This window comes from Zootermopsis nevadensis, unplaced genomic scaffold (genome assembly GCF_977971745.1).
Source record: "Zootermopsis nevadensis isolate Lab colony 2312 unplaced genomic scaffold, Znev_1.0 Znev_ptg000002l, whole genome shotgun sequence".
NCBI lineage: Eukaryota > Metazoa > Arthropoda > Insecta > Blattodea > Termopsidae > Zootermopsis > Zootermopsis nevadensis.
In genome coordinates this window covers 333,309-345,164 of record NW_028259134.1, presented here as the reverse complement: position 1 = coordinate 345,164, position 11,856 = coordinate 333,309, and positions in this window count along the sequence as shown.

Below are 11,856 nucleotides of genomic sequence, written 5' to 3'. Positions count from 1 at the left end.
CCAGGTCTGTGCTTGACTCCGTCTCTGGTTAACAAGGTCTCTGCGTCACTCGTCCTGTGCCTCACCGGTCTCTGCTTGATGCGGTGTGTGCATCAGCCTGTACGTGCTTGACTCGGTCTCTGCCTCACCCGATCTCTGCTTCCCATTTTCTGTGACTCACCACGTCTTCGCCTCTCTCTGTCTCACACCTCTCTGCTTGTTTCGGGCTGTGCCTCACCCGCTCTCTGCTGAACCAGGTCTGTGCACAGACGGCCCGGCATATGTCGGGTGATACAGAGAACGTATCTTGCAGAGAGCGAGTCCGTTAGACACCGCGTCCGACAGAGAAAGGGATCGGCAGTGACAGGGTCGTCCAAGACAGGTCCTGGCCTGGATATTGTGGAAAAACTTTTGACGAAAAATATAAATTTTTTCGAAAAATCTAAAAACGTAGGACATCGTCCAGAAAGCGCACAAAACCAAAATTTTTTGAAAAATTACAAATTCAAATTTTTTTTCGAAAATGTCGAAAATTCTTAGTTTTCTATGCGTTTCATGGCATTTGCAGCCATTTTTAATTTTTTTTAAAATTTCGAAGATTTTTGAAAATTTTCAAAGGGGTACCCCTTTGAGAAATTTCAATTTTTTCGAAAATTTTCGAAAAATCAAAAAACGTGGGAAATCGTCCAAAACGCGCACAAAACTAAGAATTTTTGAAAATTTTCAACTTTTAATTTTTTTTCGAATTTTCCGAAAATTTTTGGTTTTGTGCGCATTTCAGAAGGTTTGCAGCGTTTTTTGATTTTTCGAAAAATTTGAAATTTTTTTCTTCTAAATTTGACACGGCCCATCCCTATCAGGACTAGACTCCGTCGGACTGTCTGCTTAACACAGTCTCAGCCGTACTCAGTCTGTGAGGCAACCGGTATCTGCTGTACACGGTGTGTGATTCACCAGGTCTGTGCTTGAATCCGTCTCTGGTTAACAAGGTCTCTGCGTCACTCGTCCTGTGCCTCACCGGTCTCTGCTTGATGCGGTGTGTGCATCAGCCTGTACGTGCTTGACTCGGTCTCTGCCTCACAGATCTCTGCTTCCCATTTTCTGTGACTCACCACGTCTTCGCCTCTCTCTGTCTCACACCTCTCTGCTTGTTTCGGGCTGTGCCTCACCCGCTCTCTGCTGAACCAGGTCTGTGCACAGACGGACCGGCATATGTCGGGTGATACAGAGAACGTATCTTGCAGAGAGCGAGTCCGTTAGACACCGCGTCCGACAGAGAAAGGGATCGGCAGTGACAGGGTCGTCCAAGACAGGTCCTGGCCTGGATATTGTGGAAAAACTTTTGACGAAAAATATAAAATTTTTCGAAAAATCTAAAAACGTAGGACATCGTCCAGAAAGCGCACAAAACCAAAAATTTTTGAAAAATTCCAAATTCAATTTTTTTTTCGAAAATGTCGAAAATTCTTAGTTTTCTATGCGTTTCATGGCATTTGCAGCCATTTTTAATTTTTTTAAAATTTCGAAGATTTTTGAAAATTTTCAAAGGGCTACCCCTTTGAGAAATTTCAATTTTTTCGAAAATTTTCGAAAAATCAAAAAACGTGGGAAATCGTCCGAAACGCGCACAAAACTAAGAATTTTTGAAAATTTTCAACTTTTAATTTTTTTTCGAATTTTCCGAAAATTTTTGGTTTTGTGCGCATTTCAGAAGGTTTGCAGCGTTTTTTGATTTTTCGAAAAATTTGAAATTTTTTTCTTCTAAATTTGACACGGCCCATCCCTATCAGGACTAGACTCCGTCGGACTGTCTGCTTAACACAGTCTCAGCCGTACTCAGTCTGTGAGGCAACCGGTATCTGCTGTACACGGTGTGTGATTCACCAGGTCTGTGCTTGACTCCGTCTCTGGTTAACAAGGTCTCTGCGTCACTCGTCCTGTGCCTCACCGGTCTCTGCTTGATGCGGTGTGTGCATCAGCCTGTACGTGCTTGACTCGGTCTCTGCCTCACCCGATCTCTGCTTCCCATTTTCTGTGACTCACCACGTCTTCGCCTCTCTCTGTCTCACACCTCTCTGCTTGTTTCGGGCTGTGCCTCACCCGCTCTCTGCTGAACGAGGTCTGTGCACAGACGGCCCGGCATATGTCGGGTGATACAGAGAACGTATCTTGCAGAGAGCGAGTCCGTTAGACACCGCGTCCGACAGAGAAAGGGATCGGCAGTGACAGGGTCGTCCAAGACAGGTCCTGGCCTGGATATTGTGGAAAAACTTTTGACGAAAAATATAAAATTTTTCGAAAAGTCTAAAAACGTAGGACATCGTCCAGAAAGCGCACAAAACCAAAAATTTTTGAAAAATTCCAAATTCAATTTTTTTTTCGAAAATGTCGAAAATTCTTAGTTTTCTATGCGTTTCATGGCATTTGCAGCCATTTTAAATTTTTTTAAAATTTCGAAGATTTTTGAAAATTTTCAAAGGGCTACCCCTTTGAGAAATTTCAATTTTTTCGAAAATTTTCGAAAAATCAAAAAACGTGGGAAATCGTCCGAAACGCGCACAAAACTAAGAATTTTTGAAAATTTTCAACTTTTAATTTTTTTTCGAATTTTCCGAAAATTTTTGGTTTTGTGCGCATTTCAGAAGGTTTGCAGCGTTTTTTGATTTTTCGAAAAATTTGAAATTTTTTTCTTCTAAATTTGACACGGCCCATCCCTATCAGGACTAGACTCCGTCGGACTGTCTGCTTAACACAGTCTCAGCCGTACTCAGTCTGTGAGGCAACCGGTATCTGCTGTACACGGTGTGTGATTCACCAGGTCTGTGCTTGACTCCGTCTCTGGTTAACAAGGTCTCTGCGTCACTCGTCCTGTGCCTCACCGGTCTCTGCTTGATGCGGTGTGTGCATCAGCCTGTACGTGCTTGACTCGGTCTCTGCCTCACCCGATCTCTGCTTCCCATTTTCTGTGACTCACCACGTCTTCGCCTCTCTCTGTCTCACACCTCTCTGCTTGTTTCGGGCTGTGCCTCACCCGCTCTCTGCTGAACGAGGTCTGTGCACAGACGGCCCGGCATATGTCGGGTGATACAGAGAACGTATCTTGCACAGAGCGAGTCCGTTAGACACCGCGTCCGACAGAGAAAGGGATCGGCAGTGACAGGGTCGTCCAAGACAGGTCCTGGCCTGGATATTGTGGAAAAACTTTTGACGAAAAATATAAAATTTTTCGAAAAGTCTAAAAACGTAGGACATCGTCCAGAAAGCGCACAAAACCAAAAATTTTTGAAAAATTCCAAATTCAATTTTTTTTTCGAAAATGTCGAAAATTCTTAGTTTTCTATGCGTTTCATGGCATTTGCAGCCATTTTTAATTTTTTTAAAATTTCGAAGATTTTTGAAAATTTTCAAAGGGGTACCCCTTTGAGAAATTTCAATTTTTTCGAAAATTTTCGAAAAATCAAAAAACGTGGGAAATCGTCCAAAACGCGCACAAAACTAAGAATTTTTGAAAATTTTCAACTTTTAATTTTTTTTCGAATTTTCCGAAAATTTTTGGTTTTGTGCGCATTTCAGAAGGTTTGCAGCGTTTTTTGATTTTTCGAAAAATTTGAAATTTTTTTCTTCTAAATTTGACACGGCCCATCCCTATCAGGACTAGACTCCGTCGGACTGTCTGCTTAACACAGTCTCAGCCGTACTCAGTCTGTGAGGCAACCGGTATCTGCTGTACACGGTGTGTGATTCACCAGGTCTGTGCTTGACTCCGTCTCTGGTTAACAAGGTCTCTGCGTCACTCGTCCTGTGCCTCACCGGTCTCTGCTTGATGCGGTGTGTGCATCAGCCTGTACGTGCTTGACTCGGTCTCTGCCTCACCCGATCTCTGCTTCCCATTTTCTGTGACTCACCACGTCTTCGCCTCTCTCTGTCTCACACCTCTCTGCTTGTTTCGGGCTGTGCCTCACCCGCTCTCTGCTGAACGAGGTCTGTGCACAGACGGCCCGGCATATGTCGGGTGATACAGAGAACGTATCTTGCAGAGAGCGAGTCCGTTAGACACCGCGTCCGACAGAGAAAGGGATCGGCAGTGACAGGGTCGTCCAAGACAGGTCCTGGCCTGGATATTGTGGAAAAACTTTTGACGAAAAATATAAAATTTTTCGAAAAGTCTAAAAACGTAGGACATCGTCCAGAAAGCGCACAAAACCAAAAATTTTTGAAAAATTCCGAATTCAATTTTTTTTTCGAAAATGTCGAAAATTCTTAGTTTTCTATGCGTTTCATGGCATTTGCAGCCATTTTTAATTTTCTTAAAATTTCGAAGATTTTTGAAAATTTTCAAAGGGGTACCCCTTTGAGAAATTTCAATTTTTTCGAAAATTTTCGAAAAATCAAAAAACGTGGGAAATCGTCCAAAACGCGCACAAAACTAAGAATTTTTGAAAATTTTCAACTTTTAATTTTTTTTCGAATTTTCCGAAAATTTTTGGTTTTGTGCGCATTTCAGAAGGTTTGCAGCGTTTTTTGATTTTTCGAAAAATTTGAAATTTTTTTCTTCTAAATTTGACACGGCCCATCCCTATCAGGACTAGACTCCGTCGGACTGTCTGCTTAACACAGTCTCAGCCGTACTCAGTCTGTGAGGCAACCGGTATCTGCTGTACACGGTGTGTGATTCACCAGGTCTGTGCTTGACTCCGTCTCTGGTTAACAAGGTCTCTGCGTCACTCGTCCTGTGCCTCACCGGTCTCTGCTTGATGCGGTGTGTGCATCAGCCTGTACGTGCTTGACTCGGTCTCTGCCTCACCCGATCTCTGCTTCCCATTTTCTGTGACTCACCACGTCTTCGCCTCTCTCTGTCTCACACCTCTCTGCTTGTTTCGGGCTGTGCCTCACCCGCTCTCTGCTGAACCAGGTCTGTGCACAGACGGCCCGGCATATGTCGGGTGATACAGAGAACGTATCTTGCAGAGAGCGAGTCCGTTAGACACCGCGTCCGACAGAGAAAGGGATCGGCAGTGACAGGGTCGTCCAAGACAGGTCCTGGCCTGGATATTGTGGAAAAACTTTTGACGAAAAATATAAATTTTTTCGAAAAATCTAAAAACGTAGGACATCGTCCAGAAAGCGCACAAAACCAAAATTTTTTGAAAAATTACAAATTCAAATTTTTTTTCGAAAATGTCGAAAATTCTTAGTTTTCTATGCGTTTCATGGCATTTGCAGCCATTTTTAATTTTTTTTAAAATTTCGAAGATTTTTGAAAATTTTCAAAGGGGTACCCCTTTGAGAAATTTCAATTTTTTCGAAAATTTTCGAAAAATCAAAAAACGTGGGAAATCGTCCAAAACGCGCACAAAACTAAGAATTTTTGAAAATTTTCAACTTTTAATTTTTTTTCGAATTTTCCGAAAATTTTTGGTTTTGTGCGCATTTCAGAAGGTTTGCAGCGTTTTTTGATTTTTCGAAAAATTTGAAATTTTTTTCTTCTAAATTTGACACGGCCCATCCCTATCAGGACTAGACTCCGTCGGACTGTCTGCTTAACACAGTCTCAGCCGTACTCAGTCTGTGAGGCAACCGGTATCTGCTGTACACGGTGTGTGATTCACCAGGTCTGTGCTTGAATCCGTCTCTGGTTAACAAGGTCTCTGCGTCACTCGTCCTGTGCCTCACCGGTCTCTGCTTGATGCGGTGTGTGCATCAGCCTGTACGTGCTTGACTCGGTCTCTGCCTCACAGATCTCTGCTTCCCATTTTCTGTGACTCACCACGTCTTCGCCTCTCTCTGTCTCACACCTCTCTGCTTGTTTCGGGCTGTGCCTCACCCGCTCTCTGCTGAACCAGGTCTGTGCACAGACGGACCGGCATATGTCGGGTGATACAGAGAACGTATCTTGCAGAGAGCGAGTCCGTTAGACACCGCGTCCGACAGAGAAAGGGATCGGCAGTGACAGGGTCGTCCAAGACAGGTCCTGGCCTGGATATTGTGGAAAAACTTTTGACGAAAAATATAAAAATTTTCGAAAAATCTAAAAACGTAGGACATCGTCCAGAAAGCGCACAAAACCAAAATTTTTTTAAAAATTCAAATTTTTTTTCAAAAATGTCGAAAATTCTTAGTTTTCTATGCGTTTCATGGCATTTGCAGCCATTTTTAATTTTTTTAAAATTTCGAAGTTTTTTGAAAATTTTCAAAGGGGTACCCCTTTGAGAAATTTCAATTTTTTCGAAAATTTTCGAAAAATCAAAAAACGTGGGAAATCGTCCAAAACGCGCACAAAACTAAGAATTTTTGAAAATTTTCAACTTTTAATTTTTTTTCGAATTTTCCGAAAATTTTTGGTTTTGTGCGCATTTCAGAAGGTTTGCAGCGTTTTTTGATTTTTCGAAAAATTTGAAATTTTTTTCTTCTAAATTTGACACGGCCCATCCCTATCAGGACTAGACTCCGTCGGACTGTCTGCTTAACACAGTCTCAGCCGTACTCAGTCTGTGAGGCAACCGGTATCTGCTGTACACGGTGTGTGATTCACCAGGTCTGTGCTTGACTCCGTCTCTGGTTAACAAGGTCTCTGCGTCACTCGTCCTGTGCCTCACCGGTCTCTGCTTGATGCGGTGTGTGCATCAGCCTGTACGTGCTTGACTCGGTCTCTGCCTCACCCGATCTCTGCTTCCCATTTTCTGTGACTCACCACGTCTTCGCCTCTCTCTGTCTCACACCTCTCTGCTTGTTTCGGGCTGTGCCTCACCCGCTCTCTGCTGAACGAGGTCTGTGCACAGACGGCCCGGCATATGTCGGGTGATACAGAGAACGTATCTTGCAGAGAGCGAGTCCGTTAGACACCGCGTCCGACAGAGAAAGGGATCGGCAGTGACAGGGTCGTCCAAGACAGGTCCTGGCCTGGATATTGTGGAAAAACTTTTGACGAAAAATATAAAATTTTTCGAAAAGTCTAAAAACGTAGGACATCGTCCAGAAAGCGCACAAAACCAAAAATTTTTGAAAAATTCCAAATTCAATTTTTTTTTCGAAAATGTCGAAAATTCTTAGTTTTCTATGCGTTTCATGGCATTTGCAGCCATTTTTAATTTTTTTAAAATTTCGAAGATTTTTGAAAATTTTCAAAGGGGTACCCTTTGAGAAATTTCAATTTTTTCGAAAATTTTCGAAAAATCAAAAAACGTGGGAAATCGTCCAAAACGCGCAGAAAACTAAGAATTTTTGAAAATTTTCAACTTTTAATTTTTTTTCGAATTTTCCGAAAATTTTTGGTTTTGTGCGCATTTCAGAAGGTTTGCAGCGTTTTTTGATTTTTCGAAAAATTTGAAATTTTTTTCTTCTAAATTTGACACGGCCCATCCCTATCAGGACTAGACTCCGTCGGACTGTCTGCTTAACACAGTCTCAGCCGTACTCAGTCTGTGAGGCAACCGGTATCTGCTGTACACGGTGTGTGATTCACCAGGTCTGTGCTTGACTCCGTCTCTGGTTAACAAGGTCTCTGCGTCACTCGTCCTGTGCCTCACCGGTCTCTGCTTGATGCGGTGTGTGCATCAGCCTGTACGTGCTTGACTCGGTCTCTGCCTCACCCGATCTCTGCTTCCCATTTTCTGTGACTCACCACGTCTTCGCCTCTCTCTGTCTCACACCTCTCTGCTTGTTTCGGGCTGTGCCTCACCCGCTCTCTGCTGAACCAGGTCTGTGCACAGACGGCCCGGCATATGTCGGGTGATACAGAGAACGTATCTTGCAGAGAGCGAGTCCGTTAGACACCGCGTCCGACAGAGAAAGGGATCGGCAGTGACAGGGTCGTCCAAGACAGGTCCTGGCCTGGATATTGTGGAAAAACTTTTGACGAAAAATATAAAATTTTTCGAAAAGTCTAAAAACGTAGGACATCGTCCAGAAAGCGCACAAAACCAAAAATTTTTGAAAAATTCCAAATTCAATTTTTTTTTCGAAAATGTCGAAAATTCTTAGTTTTCTATGCGTTTCATGGCATTTGCAGCCATTTTTAATTTTTTTAAAATTTCGAAGATTTTTGAAAATTTTCAAAGGGGTACCCCTTTGAGAAATTTCAATTTTTTCGAAAATTTTCGAAAAATCAAAAAACGTGGGAAATCGTCCAAAACGCGCACAAAACTAAGAATTTTTGAAAATTTTCAACTTTTAATTTTTTTTCGAATTTTCCGAAAATTTTTGGTTTTGTGCGCATTTCAGAAGGTTTGCAGCGTTTTTTGATTTTTCGAAAAATTTGAAATTTTTTTCTTCTAAATTTGACACGGCCCATCCCTATCAGGACTAGACTCCGTCGGACTGTCTGCTTAACACAGTCTCAGCCGTACTCAGTCTGTGAGGCAACCGGTATCTGCTGTACACGGTGTGTGATTCACCAGGTCTGTGCTTGACTCCGTCTCTGGTTAACAAGGTCTCTGCGTCACTCGTCCTGTGCCTCACCGGTCTCTGCTTGATGCGGTGTGTGCATCAGCCTGTACGTGCTTGACTCGGTCTCTGCCTCACCCGATCTCTGCTTCCCATTTTCTGTGACTCACCACGTCTTCGCCTCTCTCTGTCTCACACCTCTCTGCTTGTTTCGGGCTGTGCCTCACCCGCTCTCTGCTGAACCAGGTCTGTGCACAGACGGCCCGGCATATGTCGGGTGATACAGAGAACGTATCTCGCAGAGAGCGAGTCCGTTAGACACCGCGTCCGACAGAGAAAGGGATCGGCAGTGACAGGGTCGTCCAAGACAGGTCCTGGCCTGGATATTGTGGAAAAACTTTTGACGAAAAATATAAATTTTTTCGAAAAATCTAAAAACGTAGGACATCGTCCAGAAAGCGCACAAAACCAAAATTTTTTGAAAAATTACAAATTCAAATTTTTTTTCGAAAATGTCGAAAATTCTTAGTTTTCTATGCGTTTCATGGCATTTGCAGCCATTTTTAATTTTTTTAAAATTTCGAAGATTTTTGAAAATTTTCAAAGGGGTACCCCTTTGAGAAATTTCAATTTTTTCGAAAATTTTCGAAAAATCAAAAAACGTGGGAAATCGTCCAAAACGCGCACAAAACTAAGAATTTTTGAAAATTTTCAACTTTTAATTTTTTTTCGAATTTTCCGAAAATTTTTGGTTTTGTGCGCATTTCAGAAGGTTTGCAGCGTTTTTTGATTTTTCGAAAAATTTGAAATTTTTTTCTTCTAAATTTGACACGGCCCATCCCTATCAGGACTAGACTCCGTCGGACTGTCTGCTTAACACAGTCTCAGCCGTACTCAGTCTGTGAGGCAACCGGTATCTGCTGTACACGGTGTGTGATTCACCAGGTCTGTGCTTGACTCCGTCTCTGGTTAACAAGGTCTCTGCGTCACTCGTCCTGTGCCTCGCCGGTCTCTGCTTGATGCGGTGTGTGCATCAGCCTGTACGTGCTTGACTCGGTCTCTGCCTCACCCGATCTCTGCTTCCCATTTTCTGTGACTCACCACGTCTTCGCCTCTCTCTGTCTCACACCTCTCTGCTTGTTTCGGGCTGTGCCTCACCCGCTCTCTGCTGAACGAGGTCTGTGCACAGACGGCCCGGCATATGTCGGGTGATACAGAGAACGTATCTCGCAGAGAGCGAGTCCGTTAGACACCGCGTCCGACAGAGAAAGGTATCGGCAGTGACAGGGTCGTCCAAGACAGGTCCTGGCCTGGATATTGTGGAAAAACTTTTGACGAAAAATATAAAATTTTTCGAAAAATCTAAAAACGTAGGACATCGTCCAGAAAGCGCACAAAACCAAAATTTTTTGAAAAATTCCAAATTCAAATTTTTTTTAGAAAATGTCAAAAATTCTTAGTTTTCTATGCGTTTCATGGCATTTGCAGCCATTTTTAATTTTTTTAAAATTTCGAAGTTTTTTGAAAATTTTCAAAGGGGTACCCCTTTGAGAAATTTCAATTTTTTCGAAAATTTTCGAAAAATCAAAAAACGTGGGAAATCGTCCAAAACGCGCACAAAACTAAGAATTTTTGAAAATTTTCAACTTTTAATTTTTTTTCGAATTTTCCGAAAATTTTTGGTTTTGTTCGCATTTCAGAAGGTTTGCAGCGTTTTTTGATTTTTCGAAAAATTTGAAATTTTTTTCTTCTAAATTTGACACGGCCCATCCCTATCAGGACTAGACTCCGTCGGACTGTCTGCTTAACACAGTCTCAGCCGTACTCAGTCTGTGAGGCAACCGGTATCTGCTGTACACGGTGTGTGATTCACCAGGTCTGTGCTTGACTCCGTCTCTGGTTAACAAGGTCTCTGCGTCACTCGTCCTGTGCCTCACCGGTCTCTGCTTGATGCGGTGTGTGCATCAGCCTGTACGTGCTTGACTCGGTCTCTGCCTCACCCGATCTCTGCTTCCCATTTTCTGTGACTCACCACGTCTTCGCCTCTCTCTGTCTCACACCTCTCTGCTTGTTTCGGGCTGTGCCTCACCCGCTCTCTGCTGAACCAGGTCTGTGCACAGACGGCCCGGCATATGTCGGGTGATACAGAGAACGTATCTTGCAGAGAGCGAGTCCGTTAGACACCGCGTCCGACAGAGAAAGGGATCGGCAGTGACAGGGTCGTCCAAGACAGGTCCTGGCCTGGATATTGTGGAAAAACTTTTGACGAAAAATATAAATTTTTTCGAAAAATCTAAAAACGTAGGACATCGTCCAGAAAGCGCACAAAACCAAAATTTTTTGAAAAATTACAAATTCAAATTTTTTTTCGAAAATGTCGAAAATTCTTAGTTTTCTATGCGTTTCATGGCATTTGCAGCCATTTTTAATTTTTTTAAAATTTCGAAGATTTTTGAAAATTTTCAAAGGGGTACCCCTTTGAGAAATTTCAATTTTTTCGAAAATTTTCGAAAAATCAAAAAACGTGGGAAATCGTCCAAAACGCGCACAAAACTAAGAATTTTTGAAAATTTTCAACTTTTAATTTTTTTTCGAATTTTCCGAAAATTTTTGGTTTTGTGCGCATTTCAGAAGGTTTGCAGCGTTTTTTGATTTTTCGAAAAATTTGAAATTTTTTTCTTCTAAATTTGACACGGCCCATCCCTATCAGGACTAGACTCCGTCGGACTGTCTGCTTAACACAGTCTCAGCCGTACTCAGTCTGTGAGGCAACCGGTATCTGCTGTACACGGTGTGTGATTCACCAGGTCTGTGCTTGACTCCGTCTCTGGTTAACAAGGTCTCTGCGTCACTCGTCCTGTGCCTCGCCGGTCTCTGCTTGATGCGGTGTGTGCATCAGCCTGTACGTGCTTGACTCGGTCTCTGCCTCACCCGATCTCTGCTTCCCATTTTCTGTGACTCACCACGTCTTCGCCTCTCTCTGTCTCACACCTCTCTGCTTGTTTCGGGCTGTGCCTCACCCGCTCTCTGCTGAACGAGGTCTGTGCACAGACGGCCCGGCATATGTCGGGTGATACAGAGAACGTATCTCGCAGAGAGCGAGTCCGTTAGACACCGCGTCCGACAGAGAAAGGTATCGGCAGTGACAGGGTCGTCCAAGACAGGTCCTGGCCTGGATATTGTGGAAAAACTTTTGACGAAAAATATAAAATTTTTCGAAAAATCTAAAAACGTAGGACATCGTCCAGAAAGCGCACAAAACCAAAATTTTTTGAAAAATTCCAAATTCAAATTTTTTTTAGAAAATGTCAAAAATTCTTAGTTTTCTATGCGTTTCATGGCATTTGCAGCCATTTTTAATTTTTTTAAAATTTCGAAGTTTTTTGAAAATTTTCAAAGGGGTACCCCTTTGAGAAATTTCAATTTTTTCGAAAATTTTCGAAAAATCAAAAAACGTGGGAAATCGTCCAAAACGCGCACAAAACTAAGAATTTT